Source organism: Oncorhynchus nerka, linkage group LG27 (genome assembly GCF_034236695.1).
Source record: "Oncorhynchus nerka isolate Pitt River linkage group LG27, Oner_Uvic_2.0, whole genome shotgun sequence".
Classification (NCBI taxonomy): Eukaryota; Metazoa; Chordata; class Actinopteri; order Salmoniformes; family Salmonidae; genus Oncorhynchus; species Oncorhynchus nerka.
This window is the reverse complement of record NC_088422.1, coordinates 52,672,038-52,694,111: the sequence shown is the minus strand read 5'-3', so window position 1 is coordinate 52,694,111 and position 22,074 is coordinate 52,672,038. Positions and strand designations below refer to the sequence as shown.

General features: G+C 43.0%; 1 protein-coding gene and 1 long non-coding RNA gene across 6 annotated transcripts in view; one reads left to right on the top strand and one right to left on the bottom strand.

Annotated features, from left to right (window-relative positions):
• Positions 1 to 22,074, bottom strand: part of LOC115111991 (dematin) — a 294,338-nt gene that overhangs the window by 84,613 nt on the left and 187,651 nt on the right. For 2 of the 5 annotated variants that reach the window (XM_065011778.1, XM_065011779.1), the window contains exon 1: positions 15,225 to 15,414. The exons of 1 other annotated variant lie outside the window; for it this stretch is intronic. The gene's annotated coding sequence lies outside the window, so the exon portion shown is untranslated. Of the gene's footprint in view, positions 1 to 15,224; positions 15,415 to 22,074 lie in introns of those variants that run through there. 2 more of the 5 variants (XM_029638606.2, XM_029638609.2) reach the window with 1 other exon arrangement.
• LOC135565210 (uncharacterized) lies at positions 16,307 to 18,128 on the top strand. The gene is made up of 2 exons (XR_010461388.1): positions 16,307 to 16,913; positions 17,027 to 18,128. It is a non-coding gene; the product is annotated as an uncharacterized LOC135565210 (long non-coding RNA).

Here is a 22,074-nt window from a genome sequence, read left to right as displayed (position 1 = left end):
CCCATTTACCCCCCTGAACGCCTCTGGACCTTTCCCTAATCCCGATCTCTCTGGGTGGTTAGCCTTTTGAATGACTATGATTAAATTCAATAAATTTTATTTGAAAAATAAGCAATTTAACATTTGTGGCATTCTTGAAACATTTGGCGTGAGCATACGCCTTGATTACACGTTCTTAGAGGATACACATTTGAACACTTTTGATATTTTCTAACAAAACAAGCTACAACTTTATCATTACTTCTTAAATCATCCTTATAAAGAGACATAACATCTTCAAAAGAAACTCCCCGGGCTCTTTGGCATAGGTAGAATACACAGTGTTGACCGCATGTCGTTGAAAGGGTATCTTGCACCTGTTTGATATTGTAGTATATCTTTGAGCCATTTTTGGTCAGAAATTCTTTAATAGATTTGGGGAAATGTGAAAAACCGGGTGGGAAACCATAGGAATCAAAAAAAGTTGAGATTTTTCTTCCTCCTTCCTCTTCTAAGCACAGCTAGCCAATGTTCACCCGGCATGTTTTTAGGATGGGTATTGACAATAAACATTGCAGGCCGCACCTTCCATTTCTCCATAGGTAATTCATCACAAGCCAACACTCCGCAAAATTGTTTTCCAATCAGTCGGCTCATCAGCCCTTCCAACTCTTGGGTATTCATGTCTTTTGCTCAACGATCCTTAATAATAATCTACTAAAACCTGTCTTCGGCTATTCACCTCCAAGATTGAATCAGAGCAGGCATAAACAATCATGCTAACCGTACAGGCTAAAGGTGTACGGAAACGCATTTCCAGCCTGAGGTTACCTTGGGACACCACAGAAAGATTTCCTGAGGTGTCATCATCTGGGGATAAATTGAAAGCATACATTGTGTAACCCTCGGCAAAATCATTTCTGTCAATAGGTAAAGAGAGATCTTTTAGATGCCTCCCGGTAGCCAGGAATAGATTGTAAAATTCTCGCACAGATATGTTGTTATTAAATTGCGGTTGGAAAGCCTTAGCAGGGACCTGACGTCCGTCCTGACACAGAGCGACATACTCTGCATTGAAGTGTTGAAAATTAAAGTTTTTTTTATTTAAGCTGCCCGTATTGGAGGCGTGATCAACCAAACCTATAACTATGTATCGCGGTAAAGGGCCTAGAAATAGGTTTTCTTGACTGCAGATTCTGCTGCCCACAGGTATGCTAAAGGTTTTCATGGTAATTCTTTGGAGAGGGTAAAGGGCATTTCCTTTCAGCAAAGCCTGTGAGTGACCCAGACGAACTGCCGGAGATACCGATACTTTTTAATAAAAAGCGTGGCCCCCAACACTTTTAAGCTAAAGTCCCCATCCGTTGCAGACATTAGGCAAAACTCATCCTTGGCCCTGGTTAATTTTAGTCTTAAATCAACCGCATTTAAGAGTAAACGTTCTTGAAAGAAAATGTCAGAGTGTATAGGGCCTAGCAGATGAAACTCTCGAGATTCTGCACAGTAGCGAGCCCGGGCGGCCAGGCCTTTATTTGCACCTGTGGATGGGTCTGTCGATTCCATAGAGCCTCCTGCAGTATCCTTGCTAAAAAGCCCTGCGCTGAATTGGGTCTTGAGAGTGTCTTCAGAGTAGTTGAGTAAGCATTCCATGATGGCACGGTAGGGGTATGTGACACTGCTTTGACTGATTAGCCGTTCCCCCAAAGTCACATCCACTTGGGAAAAGATGGTGGCCACTGGGTAATTAATGAGACTCACTTTGGCATCGTTTGCAATATCAGTACCATCTCTTTTGGTTACTTTTAGACGCAAATGCACCAAGGTGTTGTTGAGGTCCAGATAGTTGTCACCGTTGCCTGGTATGAAAAACTCTATGGGGCCGTTGTCTGTAATGGCAGAGAGTGGGGCTATCTCCACATAACTGGACCTCTCTACTGAATGTTGGGTTAAGGGGGCCGTGAAAAGATCGAGCTCTGTTTTTATAGCTTCAGAGGACATGCGGTGTAAAAGAGCCATGGTGCTTGTTCTTTTAGAAAATACTTCCGAGTATTCTTTTTACCGTTTTTGGTCCAGACCTCCTCACTTTACCCCGTCTTTGACTAACTGAGTTTCTTTTAACCGTTAACCGCCGTTTTTAGGCTCAAGTCTTCGCCTTATACCTGGCGGTCTCTTATTCGGTCTTCGAGACAACATCATCAACCCCGAGCCTTCTTGACTCTCGACATCTGGTGACGCCCTTCTGTTTATCGCATTGGCGACAACCTCACTTACTATATTTTTGCTGCTGATTTTAAATGCGGTTTGGCTATGCTGAAGCCTCTCTTCATAAACGGTAAAACCATCCTAAAGAGATTACGAAATATCCCTCCGATCCCGAACCATACATGGTGGGCGATCCATAATATCCTGGTAACCCATTACCCACTTGATCCACATAGTATGTGACATACCTGTTAGGTCGAGGTGTCGGTGTTCCATAATTTTAATTTAGATGTATTATGTATATAAAATATATAATACTAATATTATATATGTAGAGAGGTTTTGGTTGGTCTAAAGTGGAGTTTTACAATCGTTTTACCATAAGTAAATTCAATGTTTTCGTTCTGATCCGTTTTAAGCTCAACAAGAATGTTTTCAATATATTTCTTGCTTACAGGTACGTAGTGTGGCTTGTCGTAGGTGACAGTGACGATGTCCCCATCCTTTCCATCTATATGAACCGTTCTCAGGAGTGGCACACAGCTGTCTCCGACCCTTTGATAGGATATGATGTCGGTATACACAAATATGTTGTAAAATATGTATATCCGCGGGGAATGGGAATAATTTATCTCTCAAATCCATGTATTGGGCCCCATCCCTAACATGTAGGCTAAATTACCACTGGTCTTTATCCCCCGGAAGCATCTCCTGAGATTTGTACCCTTTTATTTATAGGGTTGTACATCAGGAATATTTCCATACTGTTCTGCGATAGCCGTTCATTCAACTCGGAGACGAGCCTTTCGACGGTTCTATAGAACCCTTTTTTAACCTTAATAAATTTAGCAGGTTCCGTTAACTTTTTGAAATAAAATTCCCGGTCCTTATCTTTGATATTATACCAGCTATGGGGGTATGTAATCTCGCTGAGCCCTACTTCCCAGGCCTCTGATAACTCTATAGGCTTTGGAAAATTGGTTGTATAATTAGAACTCTGATTATTACGATATATGTGTGCTGACGCATTACTGGGGAGAGTCAGGTAGAAGCCGCTGTGTTCCATTATGCCCTCCGTTGTACACCCGAATGAGGATGTATTTTATCATACATGGGGGTTTAAATTAACCCCTGATGCCTCCACTACATCCTTCTCTAATACCCAGCTGTTGAATTTTAGCGGCCAGTTTTTCCAGCGAACCAGCACCCATTTTTGACCTTTCTCTCTCTTTTGATCTAGAATCTCCTCTACGTGAAACACCTTGTCTTTACCAACCGTTACCTTCTGTAATTCCTGCTCATAAAAAGATCACGTTATAAGTTCCCCGTCATAATCTTTTAATATGTAGACCGGGGGTATGCGCGGCTGACATTCTGTAACCGTGAAAAGCTCATCACTGTATCCTTGCACGTATTTTTTATCGAAAACACCCCTCAACTTGGATATACGAACCAAGTCCCCCACAATAAATTTAAAATGTATTTTTTTCTTACGGCGAAGAGGAGCAAACCATACAGATTTTTAAAGACTTGAAAAGAGTTTTCCGAAGAGACTTCGGAGGGTTTCATCCTTATACTTTTATGATAACTATTGTTATACGCAATTACTAAATCTTGAACTATATCGATATATCTATGCGTGTTGTGCGCTGTAAAATAGCGTCACATCCTCTCCTTCAGAGTCCTGTTAAAGCGTTCAACCACAGAAGCTTTCAAATCCGATCCTGTAGCAAAATGTACTATATTGTGCTTTTTCATTAGTTTCTGAAAGGTCTTATTAAAAAATTATTTTCCGCCATCGGTCTGCACTTTCTTGGGGGCGCCTCCTTCCTTCAAGATAGAGGCAAATGCCCTGGTCACCTCAGCGCCACTCTTATTCTTTAAGACCCGGACAAAAGCTATTTTAGAGAAAATATCTATGACCGTTAGCATGTAGCGGTTTCCTTCATTTTTATCTGCAAGGGCCTGCATGTCACATAGATCCGCCTGAAATTGGGACAATGGGTGTGTAGAAAAAACTCTATTTCTAGGAAAATGTTTTCTCACGGGTTTATGTAGAGTGTGCACATCTTGTTCGGATAGCCACTCAGTGACTTTAGCATCGCTTAACCTGTGACCTGTTTCTTCGGCTAAAGCGCGCTGTAAACGCTCCTTACCACCATAAGACCCCGGGTTAGAGGGATTATAATAAATGTTTTTCAAAATCTGCTCTGCCATCCTTCTTGCCTCTCTGAGGTACAATAATGTTAATGAGCCACTTTCAAATAACAACAACATTTCATTTTCATTTTTGGGATTTTTATTTTCATGAAAACATTAGGTATTACGTATACAGACAATCCCTAATTCGTTGCAGGATACATGCCCCCCCTTTCTCTATGATCGAATCATGTAAAACCTTGTATATTTGGGTTAGATTAACAGGTTTGTTTCGCTGAATTTTTACAACAGACACATCCGCTATAAAAGTATATAAACAACAAATATGATACATGGTACAATTAAAGGGTGTTTCAAACAAATAAAGTAAAATCTTAGACAAGGTTGTTTCTAGTTCTTCAGAATCACCACCAAGCCGGGTTACCATTTGTGTCCATTGTAGAACCTCGCCAGCATGGCGTACATGAGTCATGATTTGGTCCATTTTCAAAACACGCTCTACATTAGCCCCGGAATTGGGGGTTTTGTAGAACGAGACATTGTTCACTTTATTTTCAATAATTTGATGCATAACACTTGTAAGTTCTCTCAAAAGAAAAAATGTATTTATTCTATCTAACATCGTATACATATAGTTACCCATTGCTCTACATCTAAATAACAAAAATGTCACTCGGGCTCTTGGGGTTTATTGAGCCAGAAAGCCAACACATCCGACACCACAGCCTCCCTGTATTTGTTATCCTCCACCAGGGTGTGTCGGATTTCTTTGAGTTTCTGGTGTATGTGAATCGCCTCCTTCAGCTCGTGTAGGAACGCTTCGGTTACCCCGTAAACTCTGGGGATAGACGGCACAAGGCCCATAGCCTCCAGGGCTCTGACCAGCGATGGTATAAACCGGCGGGACCAAAGTCTTTTCACCAGCGCCTCAAAATTGTTGAAGAAGTAGTATCTTGGGGGATCGTATAGGCAGGGGTGCCTTCGCTGGCTGGGGTGATTAATCTCACAACCGATGCATTTTTCTCGTATATATTCTCCAATCACCACGTCTAAAAGCGCAGCTACTGAGGCCTTGATTGTGTCAACAAAAATAGTACTGACCACCCCATCAAACACGTCCTCAGGTTGTGTACAGGTAGGGGTGTCGAGGGTCTTGCCAGGGGGAGTAGAATGGAGGGCTGCGAGGCATACAATCCTTAGTGTCGGGAGCCCAGGCCGTTTCGGAGTTCGGGTATGCGTTAGGAATATCCATGGTCAATGCGTAGGTTAAGAACTGTAGGTTTTAAGAACCAGCCTTTTTATTCTTGAACCAACCCTCGGGGTATCTGGGCGGGGTTAACAACACAGCTTACCTCGCTTTCTTTGGGGCTGCCTCTCCTGACGTTGTATCTTCTTGGGGTTGCTTTGAGTCGTAATCCTCAGGATTCGTATATATTATGCACTTCTTTATCCGTACAATGCTCTGGCGCTTTTGGCTCTGTACAAACAGAGAGTCCAACAGCTCCAACATTTGCAATTCCATTAAAGGCCAGCTTTTAAGGGGTATAAGCATTCGAAGCCGGAAATCCCCGTCCGAACCGCCAGCCCTGATGTTTTGGTTTCGGATTTCCGCGGTGCTGACGTAAAATTCCACGCACCCGCAAGGCCGTCCATTTATACGTTGTAATTTAACTCTGTGAAATACTCTTCCTGAGGTGTCCGGGGTACCTTCCCAACGGGTCTCGTAGCCTGTGAACAAGCTGTAACCCTTGGTGATACGGCTCAGTTCGGGACACAAAACCTGTCGAAAAACCGTCCAGTCTTCAACATCATAAGTCACGCCTAATTTCTGGTCGGTATATTCTTCTCCTTCGGCTAACGTATAGAGTTTCACGCTACAGGCCAAGTAATCAATCAGATGCCCCCAATGCTGTCCATTAGACATCAACACTTCATCTTTCAGCGCCGTTGCGGGCGGTATCTGGGTTCTATACACGTTTAAAAACCGCTTTTTTGGTGCATCGTATATTGCGGCTGTATACTTTGCCCTTTCTCGATGTTTCAGACGCGGTCCTGCCTCCGAGGCTACAGTCATCACAGCTTTACCACTGATCGCAAAATCCATGTTTAAAAAATAGGGTTTACGGTTCTGGGTTTCGAAAGCCTTGTTCTGGACATTTATAATGCTGAGGCCCCAGCGCTATCTATAGCCCCAGACATTCCTGCTTCATAGATAACAACCATAAGGGAGATAAAACTGGGGGGTGGAGGGGGGGCATGGGCCCCAAAAGTTCAAACACCCTCTAACACATGACCACACGAACAGGGGGGGCGGGGCGGGGGCACATATTCTGTACAGGTCATCAGGTCATAAGGTCAGCAATCAATCAAATTTGACAAGCGCCGTATCCTATTACTCTCTGACAGTGAACGTGACAGTGGTGAGTTATCGCAGTCCTGATGTCCAGAAGTTATTTTTGGTCATAAGAGACAGTAGCGGCAACATTATGTACAAAATACGTTTATTTTTATTTTTTACAAACAACGCAAATAAACAAACAAAAAACAATTGGTTGGGGACACGTAAAACGTCTGCCTTCTTCTCCGGCGCCAATTCTGCTTTGAAAGTTGATCAACTCACTTTTGAGAAAACCGTCATTCAATGTTTTGGTACTACTCTTCAATAAGAGCCCTTTTTCTACACCCATTCAGCATTGTTCACACCATCTTATGCCTTAACCCCACCCATCTCGTTTTGGGTTGATCCAACCGTTCTGTACTATCTTGCCAGCTACTTCTAGACATCAGAGAGAGAGAACAGCTCACTGAACATTACTCGCCCTATCTGTGGTTTCGCGTTCAGAGCACACAGTGAACGCTCTGGACAAATAAGTAGGGTTGTTCCGAAAGCTCTGAAGTCACAACTACAGTCAAGCACCTAAGCTTAAAGAGAGAACACCCCACTCTGACCATTTTACTCACCCTTGCAGAGCTGGTTAGGCTTTTTTCATGTTATCCAGAGCGTTGGTGACTAACAGTGCTGCTGGCAACAAACGTGTACTGACACCGAACATATTCAACGGGTGTTGAGCTTTCAAAAAAAGGCATCAGTTATTCTGCGCTCTGGCACACTAAGACAAGAGTCTTTTGTTAAGAAATGTAGCTAGATAGCTAGGTAAACAATGAATCCCAACACATGACGTAACATTATTTAGGAAGCCAGCCAGCTAACGTAAACTTTAACCTCTCATCCAGTGAAAGTGCAGGGCGCCAAATTCAAACTACAGAAATCTCATAATTAAAATTCCTCAACCATACATGTATTATACAACATTTTAAAGATACACTTGTTGTTAATCCCACCACAGTGTCCGATTTCAAAAAGGCTTTACGACACAAGCATACCATGCGATTGTTAGGTCAGTACCTAGTCACAACAAAACAGCCCTTTTTCCAGCCAAAGAGAGGAATCACAAAAAGCAGAAAGAGAGAATTAATCACTAACCTTCAGATCTCATAGGACTTTGTTACACAATACATGTATGTTTTGTTCAATAAAGTTTATATTTATATCCAAAAATCTCAGTTTACATTGGCGCGTTGTTTTGCCTCCAAAACATCCAGTGAAAGTGCAGAGAGCTATGTCAATTTACAGAAATACTCATCATAAATGTTGATGAAAATACAACTTATGCATGGAATTAAAGATATACTTCTCCTTAATGCAACCGCTGCGTCAGATATCAAAAAAGCTTTACGACAAAAGCATACCATGGAATAATCTGAGTACAGCGCTCAGACCAAAACAAGCAATACAGATACCCGCCATGTTATGGAGTAAACAAAAGTCAGAAATAGCAGTGTAAATATTCACTTACCTTTGATCTTCATCAGAATACACTCCCAGGAATCCCAGTTCCACAATAAATGTTTGTTTTGTTCGATAAAGTCCATCATTTATGTCCAAATATCTCCTTTTTGTTCGCATTTAGTACAGTAATCCAAATGCGCAGGCACTAGGTCCAGACAAAGTCAAAAAAGTTATTACAGTTCGTAGAAACATGTCAAACGATGTATATAATCAATCTTTAGGATGTTTTCATCATAAATCTTCAATAATGTTTCAACCAGAGAATTCCTTTGTCTTTAGAAATTAAAGGGAACGGAGCTAACTCTCACGGGCGTGTACCTGACTGACCACATGGCCTTCTGGCAGACCCATGACTCAATCAGCTCTCATTCTCTCCCACGTCACAGTAGAAGCCTGAAACAACGTTCTAAAGACTGTTGACATCTAGTGGAAGCCTTAGGAAGTGCAATATCACCCCACAGACACTGTATATTGGATAGGCTAAGACTTAAACCTACAAACCTCAGATTTCCCACTTCCTGGTTGGATTAGGTGTTTGCCTGCCATGTGAGTTCTGTTATACTCACAGGCATCATTCAAACAGTTTTAGAAACATCAGTGTTTTCTATACACATCTACAAATAATACGCATATCCTAACATTTGGGCCTGAGTAGCAGGCAGTTTACTCTGGGCACGCTTTTCATCTGGATGTGAAAATACTGCCCCCGACCCCAAAGATCTTGAAATGAAAATACTTTGTCAAAATTAGAGTGGAGTCTTTTGTTAAGATATGTAGCTAGCTAGCTAAACAATGGACAATAATCACAACTCATGACATTACTACCCTGAATGAATGCAGGTAGCTAACCAACCAGGTTCTATGGCTATAACTAGTCAAGCAAATATGTCTGAGATACTAAGAATAAGATCATACACATAACGTGAACTGAAACACTCAAATCAACCTATAACATTGTTTTACATGTCGATGCTAGGTAACCTTGTTGAACGTGACATTATGAAATACTTTTACAACATAATATTAGACGTTGAGTGCCTAGTACCAGCTTAGATAGATGTGGCCGCAACCATATTGAAACAACGTCATGGGAATGCGTCCGCGCGCCTACTGTTCATGGCTTTTTAATAAAGACTAATCAAGAAGTGAACAAACTATAAGCTAATACTACCAATTTGAGAGGGAACAATAATAAAATCCTCACAATCATGTTAACAAGCCTATATAGTCCGGTCAAAAATACACTTTTTTGAGCTCGTTCAGCTGTATGCTACATTAGTGATTTTCACATGGGCAGGGGCATCGGATCTACTGTTAAATGCATTATATCCACATTAACAAAGCAGTTAGCTAGAATAAAATAAATCTGTATAGTTAAGTCAAAAACCCACTTGCACATGTTTTCGTGTTCATTCAGTGAGCAAGTTCTAGCTGTGTTAAATATTACAGTAGTTTTGACATGGGCATCGGATCGTACTGTGTTAGCTAGCTTTTTGGATAACTTTGACTAACAGCAAACAAGGTTATTAAGCTAACTGCATGGTAATACCAACAATAATAAAGTCACTTTTACAGGAAGATTGTGGAAACTATGCATAAAACAGTATTCAATATTGTTTGCAGTGAGGGACTTAAGATGTGCCAAACCTGGGAGAGGATAGCTAGCTAGCTGGGCTAGAAAAAGCTGTCTAGAAATTGAGCATTCAGTCAATGAAAGTTAGCAAGCCAACTAGCTAGGTGTCTGTTCTGAAAGTGTTAGCTACAGATACATTGGGGAGAACAAGTATTTGATACACTGCCGATTTTGCAGGTTTTCCCACTTACAAAGCATGTAGAGGTCTGTAATTTTTATCATAGGTACACTTCAACTGTGACAGACGGAATCAAAAACAAAAATGCAGAAAATCACATTGTATGATTTTTAAGTAATTCATTTGCATTTTATTGCATGGCGTTTAAATCAAATCAAATTGTATTTGTCACATACACATGGTTAGCAGATGTTAATGCGAGTGTACGAAATGCTTGTGCTTCTAGTTCTGACAATGCAGTAATAACCAACGAGTAATCTAACCAAACAATTCCACAACTACTACCTTATACACACAAGTGTAAAGGGATAAAGAATATGTACATAAAGATATATGAATGAGTGATAGTACAGAACGACATAGGCAAGATGCAGTAGATGGTGTAGAGTACAGTATATACATATGAGATGAGTGATGTAGGGTATATAAACATAGTGGCATAGTTTAAAGTGGCTAGTGATACATGCATTACATAATGGCAAGATGCAGTAGATGCAGCAGTTTAAATGAGTACAGTATATACAGTGGAGCAAAAAAGTATTTAGTCAGCCACCAATTGTGCAAGTTCTCCCACTTAGAAATAAGAGAGAGGCCTGTAATTTTCATCATAGGTACACTTCAACTATGACAGACAAAATGAGAAAAAAAATCAATAAAAAGAGGTGTCTTTTATACTGATAACAAGTTCAAACAGGTGCCATTAATACAGGTAACGAGTGGAGGACAGAGGAGCCTCTTAAAGAAGAAGTTACAGGTCTGTGAGAGCCAGAAATGTTGCTTGTTTGTAGGTGACCAAATACTTATTTTCCACCATAATTTGCAAATAAATTCATTAAAAATTTGCACAATTGGTGGCTGACTAAATACGTTTTTGCCCCACTGTACATATACATATGAGATGAGTAATGTAGGGTATGTAAACATTATATTAAGTGGCATTGTTTAAAGTGGCTAGTGATACATTTTTACATCAATTTCCATTATTAAAATGGCTGGAGTTGAGTCAGTATATTGGCAGCAGCCACTCAGTGTTAGTGGTGGCTGTTTAACAGTCTGATGGCCTTGAGATAAAAGCTGTTTTTCAATCTCTCGGTCCCTGCTTTGATGCACCTGTACTGACCTCGCCTTCTGGATGATAGCGGGGTGAACAGGCAGTGGCTCGGGTGGTTGTTGTCCTTGATGATCTTTATGGCCTTCCTGTCACATCGGGTGGTGTCAGTGTCCTGGAGGGCGGGTAGTTTGCCCCCGGTGATGGGCGGAGCAGTTGCCGTACCAGGCGGTCATACAGCCCAACAGGATGCTCTCGCATCTGTAGAAGTTTGAGTGCTTTTGGTGACAAGCCGAATATCTTCAGCCTCCTGAGGTTGAAGAGGCGCTGCTGCGCCTTCTTCACAACACTGTCTGTGTGGGTGGACCAATTCAGTTTGTCAGTGATGTGTACGCCGAGGAACTTAACTTACTACCCTCTCCACTACTGTCCCGTCGATGTGGATAGGGGTGTGCTCCCTCTGCTGTTTCCTGAAGTCCACAATCATCTCCTTTGTTTTGTTGACGTTGAGTGTGAGGTTATTTTCCTGACACCACACTCCGAGGGCCCTCACCTCCTCCCTGTAGGCCATCTCGTCGTTGTTGGTAATCAAGCCTAACACTGTAGTGTCGTCCGCAAACTTGATGATTGAGTTGGAGGCATGCATGGCCACGCAGTCGTGGGTGAACAGGGAGTACAGGAGAGGGCTCAGAACGCACACTTGAGGATCAGAAGGGTGGAGATGTTGTTACCTACCCTCACCACCTGGGGGCGGCCCGTCCGGACGTCCGGTACCCAGTTGCACAGGGCGGGGTCGAGACCCAAGGTCTCGAGCTTGATGACGAGTTTGGAGGGTACTATGGTGTTAAATGCTGAGCTGTAGTCAATGAACAGCATTCTCACATAGGTATTCCTCTTGTCCAGATGGGTTAGGGCAGTGTGCAGTGTGGTTGCGATTGCGTCGTCTGTGGACCTATTGGGGCGGTAAGCAAATTGGAGTGGGTCTAGGGTGTCAGGTAGGGTGGAGGTGATATGGTCCTTGACTAGTCTCTCAAAGTACTTCATGATTACTGAAGTGAGTGTTACGGGGCGGGAGTCGTTTAGCTCAGTTAACTTAGCTTTCTTGGGAACAGGAACAATGGTGGCCCTCTTGAAGCATGTGGGAACAGCAGACTGGGATAAGGATTGATTGAATATGTCCGTAAACACACCAGCCAGCTGGTCTGCGCACGCACTGAGCACGCGGCTGGGGATGCCGTCTGGGCCTGCAGACTTGCGAGGGTTAACACGTTTAAATGTTTTACTCACTCGGCTGCAGTGAAGGAGAGCCCGCAGGTTTTGGTAGCGGGCCGTGTCAGTGGCACTGTATTGTCCTCAAAGCGGGCAAAAACGTTAATTAGTCTATCTGGGAGCAAAACATCCTGCCTGGTCCGCGACGGGGCTGGTTTTTCTTTTTGTAATCCGTGATTGACTGTAGACCCTGCCACATACCTCTTGTGTCTGAGCCGTTGAATTGCGACTACTTTGTCTTTATACTGACGCTTAGCTTGTTTGATTGCCTTGCGGAGGGAATAGCGACACTGTTTGTATTCGGTCATGTTTCCGGTCACCTTGCCCTGGTTTATATTTTTGTTCAGCGTACTCAGTTTTTATAGTCATCATCTCATCTCTGCAAAGATTAGCAGAGATGAGATGATGACTTTACTCTCCATACTGTTCTGTCATCCTATTTAGCTAGGCTAGCTGCAGAGCTGTCTGGAGAAATCTTTATTCTAGTTCTTCAAAGAAGATGAGGCATACTTTCACGAACTGTCTCTATCCCGCTCTCTAGTCGTTATGTTGTCCACATTCCTCTCTCATGCGGTTTATGTGTATCTAACATTGCAGGCGTAAAAGTGTATTCATCTCTGCCTGAGCCGGAAAAAACAAGCACAAGGTTGAATATTTGCTTAATGAAAACTACAACTCCCTTCAGCCCAGCATCCCACATAGTTCTTGAGTTGATTTCTCTTGTGAATTATTTGATTTCTCTCGAGAGAAAAGGCGCGTTGGGCTCACAATTTTTTTTTTTACCAATGTCGGTCAATTAGTTGTTTAATAACGCAAAAACTAAATGTTGGTTTATCACTCAGAACTACCTCTAGGCCTCTATGGAGAGATGATTTTGGAGCAGGGCCATGAAATAAAACACATCTAACATGTTATGGAACTGAAACTGCTCTGAAATAAGTGCAATGCAACGGGTGTGGCTGAAATAGCCGAATCCACTCATTTGAAGGGGTGTCCACATACTTTTGTATATATAGTATAGTATGTATTGGATTCGGCTATTTCAGCCACACCAGTTGCTGACAAGTGTATAAAATCGAGGACACAGCCATGCAATCTCCATAGACAGACATTGGCAGTAGAATGGCCTTACTGAAGAGCTCAGTGACTTTCAACATGGCACCGTCATAAGTTGCCACCTTTCCAACAGTTCATCAAATTTCTCCCCTGCTAGAGCTGCGCCGGTCAACTGTAAGTTCTGTTATTGTGAAGTGTAAACGTCTAGGAGCAACAACGGCTCAGCCGTGAAATGGTAGGCCACACAAGCTCACAGAATGGGACTGCAGAGTGCTGAAGCGCATTCAAATCGCCTGTCCTCAGCTGCAACACTAGTTCCAAACTGCCTCTGGAAGCAATGTCAGCACAATACCTGTTCTTCGGGAGCTTCATGAAACTAGTTTCCATGGCCGAGCAGCCGCACATAAGCATAAGATCACCATGTGCAATGCCAAGTGCCGGCTGGAGTGGTGTGAAGCTCACCGCCATTGGAGCAGTGGAAATGCATTCTATGGATTGATGAAGATGGAAGAATCTGGGTTTGGTGGATGCAAGAAGAATGCTACAGTACCTGCCCGAATGCATAGTGCCAACTGTATCTTAACGCTACAGCATACATTCACTTTCTAGACGATTCTGTGCTTCCAACTTGCAGCAACAGTTTGGGAAAAGCCCTTTCCTGTTTCAATATGACATGCCCCTGTGCACAAAGTGAGGTTCATACAGCAAGGGTTTGTCGAGACCGGTGTGGAAGAACTTGGGCTCCTGAGTGGCACAATGGTCTAAGATACTGCATCTCAGTGCTAGAGGTGTCACTACAGACCCTGATTAAATTCCAGGCTGGATCACAACTTGCCGTGATTGGGAGTCCCATAGAGCGGTGCACAATTGGCCCAGTGTCGTCTGGGTTAGGAGTAGGCTGTCATTGTAAATAAGAATTTGTTCTTAACTGACTTGCCTAGTTAAATAATGGTTTAAAAAACTTGACTAACCTGCACAGAGCCCTGATCTCAACCCCATTGAGCACCTTTGGGATGATTTGGAATGCTGAAAGCGAGCCAGGCCAAATGGCCCAACATCAGTGCCTGACCTCACTAATTCTCTTGTGGCTGAATAGAAGCAAGTCCCTGAAGCAATGTTACAACATCTAGTGGAAAGCCTTCCCAGTAGAGGGCTGTTACAGCAGCAAAGGGGGGACCAACTAATGCCCATGATTTTGGACTGAGATGTTCGATGGGCAGGTGTCAACATACTTTTGGTCATGTAGTGTATAAGGTAATGCATACATATCAAATCAGCTATATGCTTTTATAAAAAGGCAATTGAATGATTTAGAGCAAGAAGGCATGGCCCGGGATACAAGCTCGGTTAAAAGCTGAAGCTTTCTAGCTGCTTCATAACATTATTTCAAGAGCCTGGCTAACCATTGAATGGGACCTGTACCGATCTCTCCATCGCTTATGTTGTTATGTAAAAGCATAGAAAATGTCTCGCATAATCCATCCACCCCCATGCACAACAGTACATCGACGATTCACGACTTTACATCGACTTACCATTGTCTATTTATTAGGTCAAAAATAGTAACACGAGTGATGTAAAATTTGTGAATTATACCTATAAATTGTTGCATCTCCTATTGTAGGCTCTTGTAACATGTCTGCATGATGTGCGCCTCGGCGACCTGTATGACAAGCAGCAGTATCCCATTAATCCGAAACTGGGTACCACAATCCGCACCCAATGTCAGAATGAGAATTCTGAGCTAAATGTAATGTCAGTCTCCTGCAAAATAATATGACAGACTATACTGGCTATGCATGATAGACACATTTGATATGGACACAAAACATAAAAAGCGCTCTCGCACCTGAAAATTGTCCTCTTCCAGATGATCAGTTTCCTTCCACAGTTTATTAAAGCAGACAAATGTATTCCCTTTTCATTAAATTGTATTACCAAAAAGCTACAAAAAAAATCGAAAGTTCTCGACGCAGTAGTTTCACCTAACAATATTTGTGTCCAGCAGCTGCGCCTGGCAACGGGGACAAGCTGAGGCTGCTGTGACTGATAGCAAGCTAGTTTTTCGTTGCCCCCCCCCCCCCCTCGCGCCGCTGGTCCAATCCACTTTCAGTAACGGGGGGATTTGCTGTAGCTGTAGTCTGAACATGACATCGCACTCTAATATTGGCATATGGCGCGTGCTTGAAATATCGACCGATCGTCACAAACGTCGAAATGGCAACTGTTGCGCAATGTATCCTTTCATAATTCTATAATTTGCTAAATAATTGTAACAGATTATCCTCAACACTGCACCTTGCCACATTACAAAAAGGTAAACCCCGAAGCAAAATAATCTCATGATATTAACACTTGATTTCTATCAAATAGGAGGTTCTTATATTTGTCCTGTTTCACTGAATGGACAAATGTGAGATAGACATGTAATTTTTAATGTCACAACAACCCCGGAGAGACTGGGGTCAAGGCTAGGTATTAGCCATTACTGACAACAATCCTGGAATAATTAGAGTTAAGTGCTTTGGTCAAGGGCAGATCGACACATTTTTCACCTTGTCAGCTCAGGGATTCAAACTAGCAACCTTTCAGTTACTGGCCCAAAGCTTTAACCACTAAGCTACCTGCCACCCAATGAGATTTATGTAATGCTCAGCTATATGTCCATGAGGTCAACATTACTTTGTTAGTTCACAACAATTGCTTTGGCAAAAGGTCCTTATAATAATAAGATCTATGCACTTTGGTCATCATTTGACACGACTTCTGCCGAAGTCGGTTCCTCTCCTTGTTCGGGCGGTGTTCGGCGGCCGACGTAGCCGATCTTCTAGCCATCACCGATCCATTTTCCATTTGTTTTGTCTTTTCTCACACACCTGGTTTTCATTCCTTCATTACCTGTTGTGTATTTAACCCTCTGTTCCCCCCCATGTCTTTGTGCGGTATTGTTTGTTGTAAGTGCTTGTGCACATGTTTGACTGGTGCGTGACTGGTTTTGTACCCATTTATTTTGTATTCTGAGGCTGTTGGTTGTATTATTAAACTTCTCCGGCTACTACCTAGTTCTTCTCTCCTGCGTCTGACTTCCCTGCCACCAGTTACGCACCCCTTACATCATTACTGTCACACCCTGACCATAGTTTGCTTTGTATGTTTCTATGTTTTGTTTGGTCAGGGTGTGATCTGAGTGGGCATTCTATGTTGTGTGTCTAGTTTGTCTGTTTCTGTGTTTGGCCTGATATGGTTCTCAATCAGAGGCAGGTGTTAGTCATTGTCTCTGATTGGGAACCATATTTAGGTAGCCTGTTTGGTGTTGGGGTTTGTGGGTGATTGTTTCCTGTCTTTGTGTCTATGCACCAGATAGGTCTGTTTCCACACGTTGTTTTGTAAATTGAAGTGTTCAGTTTGGATTTATTATTAATTAAATAAGATGAACACTCACCACGCTGTGCTTTGGTCCTCTCCTTCCCAGGAAGAAAGCCGTTACACTCACCTCTTGCCTGCTTACCAATGGTCACAGATGGGAGAACAGAATTAAGTAGGTTAAATCTGACCTGTTTAAACTTCAACATGGTATATGTTTGTGTCAGATATCACCTATCCTTAACTGCAATTGGTAATAGAACAGTGACCGTGTGTTTGTGTTCACAGTTGCATGAGATGCAGTGAGACCTGGCCCTCAACACATCTACAATAAGATGATTACTAATAATACAGTAGGGCACAAATGTCCAGCAATAGCAACAGCCTTTTCATTCCACATGTCATTGATGAACTCTGCCTCAACTCTGCCTATTTCTTCATGTGGACTGGAGATGCTTTTGCCAGATGGCAGCCTCAGTTGTTTGATGTGGAGGCCATAATTGGGAATGTTTTATCTGACCTGTTCAAACTTCAACATAGCACCTGTTTGTGTGTCAGATATTACCTATCCTAACTGCCGTTGGTAGTGACAATGTGTGTATGTGTTCACAGAAACATGTATAGAGATGGGCTTGATATTGATGTCTCTGAATGGAGAGAGACCTGACACTCGGTATACATTTTTTAATAGACAACTTTTAATTGTATTGACTTTTTAAATTATTATTGAATTGAATGGTATCAGTCAGTATGGGGAGGGAAAAACCCTGTGTATTCTGCACCCGGATCAGGGAAATCCTGTTGTATACGGGACACCACACAGGAAGGTACTGTATGACCACTCGGACATGTTTGCCAAGATAGCCACATTACCACTAGACAAAATGCCGATAGGCACAGTATCTGTATCAGCTGGGAATGACAATTATCAGGAGACAGGCCAGTACATCAGAAGACGTGGAGGAGGCCGTAGGAGGGAAACAACCCAGCAGCAGGACCGCTACCTCCGCCTTTGTGCAAGGAGGAGCACTGCCAGAGCCCTGCAAAATGACCTCCAGCAGGCCACAAATGTGCATGTGTCTGCTCAACCGGTCAGAAACAGACTCCATGAGGGTGGTATGAGGGCCCGACGTCCACAGGTGGGGGTTGTGCTTTACAGCCCAACACCGTGCAGGACGTTTGGCATTTGCCAGAGAACACCAAGATTGGCAAATTCGCCACTGGCGCCCTGTGCTCTTCACAGCTGAAAGCAGGTTCACACTGAGCACATGGACAGAGGAGCCTCTTAAAGAAGAAGTTACAGGTCTGTAGAGCCAGAAATCTTGCTTGTTTGTAGGTGACCAAATACTTATTTTCCACCATAATTTGCAAATAAATTCATTAATTCATTCATTGATTTTCTGGATTTTTTTCCTCTCATTTTGTCTGTCATGGATGAAAATTACAGGCCTCTCTCATCTTTTTAAGTGGGAGAACTTGCACAATTGGTGGCTGACTAAATACTTTTTTGCCCCACTGTAGGTGAATTCACATTAGCCCAGTTCATTGGTAATGGTAGACCTTTTAGTATTCTGTGCTGATCATGTTCAGCAAGGGAAGATTCATTCTGAAAATGAAACGTCTCAATGGGAATAAAATCACAAGTCATGTCCTTGGAGCTTTGGTTAGGCTAACGGGGATCATTTCTGGGGTTCCACGATCTATGTCCATAGATTATATCAAATGTAGAGGGGGACATAGTGGTTCAAGCCAAAAGGCTACTCAGTAAGAAAGAAGGGCAGAGAAGTGAAAGCCAGGAAGATGGGCTTCCTGGCTTTCACTGTTAGCGTTTGTCCCACCTCAATTAAGGTGTTTTAAATGCCAAAGAATGGGACATGCAGCAGCTCTGTTCAAAGGAAAGAAAAGACGTGCCAAGTGTGGAGGGGAACATGATTATGGTGAATGCGGGAACAATGTCAACGCTAACTGTTGTAATTGTGGGGGGACACAGTGCAGAATATGGTGGATGCCAGGTGCAGAATGAGGCTAGAGGCCCAAAGATATAACATCACTCAATGTTTCTTATCCTGAGGCTGCAGGGCAGATTGGTGGAACTATTAGGCAGAATGATAGAGATAATAGGGTTACTCCTGGAATAAGTAGACCTGTTTTTAAATTTTTTAATTTCACCTTTATTTAACCAGGTAGGCTAGTTGAGAACAAGTTCTCATTTACAACTGCGACCTGGCCAAGATAAAGCATAGCAGTGTGAACAGACAACACAGAGTTGCACATGGAATAAACAAGTCAATAACACAGTGAAAAAAGAGTCTATATACATTGTGTGCAAAAGGCATGAGGAGGTAGGCGGATAATTACAATTTTGCAGATTAACACTGGAGTGATAAATGATCAGATGGTCATGTGCAGGTAGAGATACTGGTGTGCAAAAGAGCAGAAAAGTAAATAAATATAAACAGTATGGGGATGAGGTAGGTAAATTGGGTGGGCTATTTACCGATGGACTATGTACAGCTGCAGCAATCGGTTAGCTGCTCAGATAGCAGATGTTGAAAGTTGGTGAGGGAGATATAAGTCTCCAGCGTCAGTGATTTTTGCAATTCGTTCCAGTCATTGGCAGCAGAGAACTGGAAGGAAAGGCGGCCAAAGTAGGTGGTGGCTTTGGGGATGACCAGTGAAATACACATGCTGGAGCATGTGCTACAGGTGGGTGTTGCTATGGTGACCAGTGAGCTGAGATAAGGTGGGGCTTTACCTAGCAAAGACCTATAGATGACCTGGAGCAAGTGGGTTTGGTGACCAATATGTAGCGAGGACCAGCCAACGAGAGCATACAAGTCGCAGTGGTGGGTAGTATATGGGGCTTTGGTGACAAAAGGGATGGCACTGTGATAGACTACATCTAATTTGCTGAGTAGAGTGTTGGAGGCGATTTTGTAAATGATATTGCCGAAGTAAAGGATCGGTAGGATAGTCAGTTTACTAGGGTATGTTTGGCAGCATGAGTAAATGAGGCTTTGTTGCGAAATAGGAAGCCGATTCTAGATTTAATTTTGGATTGGAGATGCTTAATGTAAGTCTGCAAGGAGAGTTTACAGTCTAACCAGAATCCTAGGTATTTGTAGTTATCCACATATTCTAAGTCAGAACCGTCCAGAGTAGTGATGCTAGTCGGGTGGGCGGGTGCGGGCAGCAATCGGTTGAAGAGCATGCATTCAGTTTTACTAGCATTTAAAAGCAGTTGGAGGCCACAGAAGGAGTGTTATATGGCATTGAAGCTCGTTTGGAGGTTTGTTTACACAGTGTCCAAAGAAGGGCCAGAAGTATACAGAATGGTGTCGTCTGCGTAGAGGTGGATCAGATAATTACAGCAGCAAGAGCGATATCATTGATATATACAGAGAAAAGATTCGGCCTGAGAATTAAACCCTTTAGCACCCCCATAGAGACTGCCAGAGGGCCGAACAACAGGCCCTCCGATTGAAACACACGGAACTCTGTCTGAGAAGTAGTTTGTTGAACCCGGCGATGCAGTCATGGCCAGGTCAATGAAGACGGCTGCACAGTACTGTATTTTATCGATGGCGGTTTTGATATCGTTTAGGACCTTGAGTGTGGCTGAGGTGCACCCATGACCAGTTCGGAAACCAGATTGCATAGTGGAGAAGGTACGGTGGGATTCGAAAATGGTCGGTGATCTGTTTGTTAACTTGGTTTTTGAAGACTTCAGAAAGGCAGGGCAGGATGGATATAGGTTTGTAACAGTTTGGGTCTAGAGTGTCACCCCCGTTGAAGAGGGGATGACCACGGCAGCTTTCCAATCTTTAGGGATCCGACGATACGAAAGAGAGGTTGAACAGGCTAGAAAAAGGGGTTGCAACAATTTTGGCAGATCATTTTAGAAAGAGAGGGTCCAGATTGTCTAGCCCAGCTGATTTGTAGGGATCCAGATTTTGCAGCTCTTTCAGAACATCTGCTGTCTGTATTTGGGTGAAGGAGAAGCGGGGGGGGGCCTTGGGCAAGTTGCTTCGAGGTTTGCAGAGCTGCCGGCCGGGGTAGGGGTAGCCAGGTGTAAAGCATGGCCAGTCTTGGAAAAAATGCTTCTTGAAATTCTAGATTTATCGGTGGTGACAGTATTTCCTAGGGAGGAGGTGCTCGTGTTCTCCATGGACTTTACAGTGTCCCAGAACATTTTGGAGTTCGAGCTACAGGATGCAAATTTCTGTTTGAAAAAGCTAGCCTTGGCTTTCCTAACTGACTGTGTATATTGGTTCCTGACTTCCCTGAAAAGTTGCATATCGCGGGGGCTAATCGACGTTAATGTAGTACGCCACAGGATGTTTTTGTGCTGGTCAAGGGCAGTCAAGTCTGGAGTGAACCAAGGGCTATATCTGTTCTTAGTTCTACATTTTTGGAATGGGGCATGCTTATTTAAGATGGTGAGGAAAGCACTTTAAAGAACAACCTGGCATCCTCTACTGATGGGATGAGGTCAATATCCTTCCAGGATACCCGCGCCAGGTTGGTTAGAAAGACCTGTTCGCTGAAGTGTTTTAGGGAGAGTTTAACAGTGATGAGGGGGGGCCATTTGACCGCGAACCCATTACGGACACAGGCAATGAGGCAGTGATCGCTGAGATCCTGGATTGAAGACAACAGAGGTGTATTTTTTACTTATCTTACCTCATCACTGTATATAGACTTTGTTTTATTTTTTTCTACAGTATAATTGACTATGTTTTGTTAATTCCATGTGTAACTCTGTGTTGTTGTATGTGTCGAATTGCTATGCTTTATCTTGGCCAGGTCGCAGTTGCAAATGAGAACTTGTTCTCAACTAGCCTACCTGGTTAAATAATGTTGAAATAAAATAAAACAAATTAAAAAGAGGGCAAGTTGGTCAGGATGATATCTATGAGGGTGCCCATGATTACGGATTTAGGGTTGTAGCTGGTAGGTTCCTTGATAATTTGTGTGAGATTGAGATTGTAGGACAGCTGGGGTGTTAAGCATATCCCAGTTTAGGTCACCTAACAGTATGAACTCTGAAGATAGATGGGGAGCAATCAATTCACATATGGTGTTCAGAGCACAGCTGGGGGCTGAGGGGGATCTATAACAAGCGGCAACAGTGAGGGACTTATATCTGGAAAGGTGGATTTTTAAAAGTAGAAGCTCGAACTGTTTGGGCACAGACCTGGATAGTATGACAGAACTCTGCAGGCTATTCTCTGCAGTAGATTGCATCTCCACCCTCTTTGGCAGTTCTATCTTGACGGAAAATGGTGACGTGGGGGATGGACATTTCTGAATTTGTGGTGGCCTCCCGAAGCCAG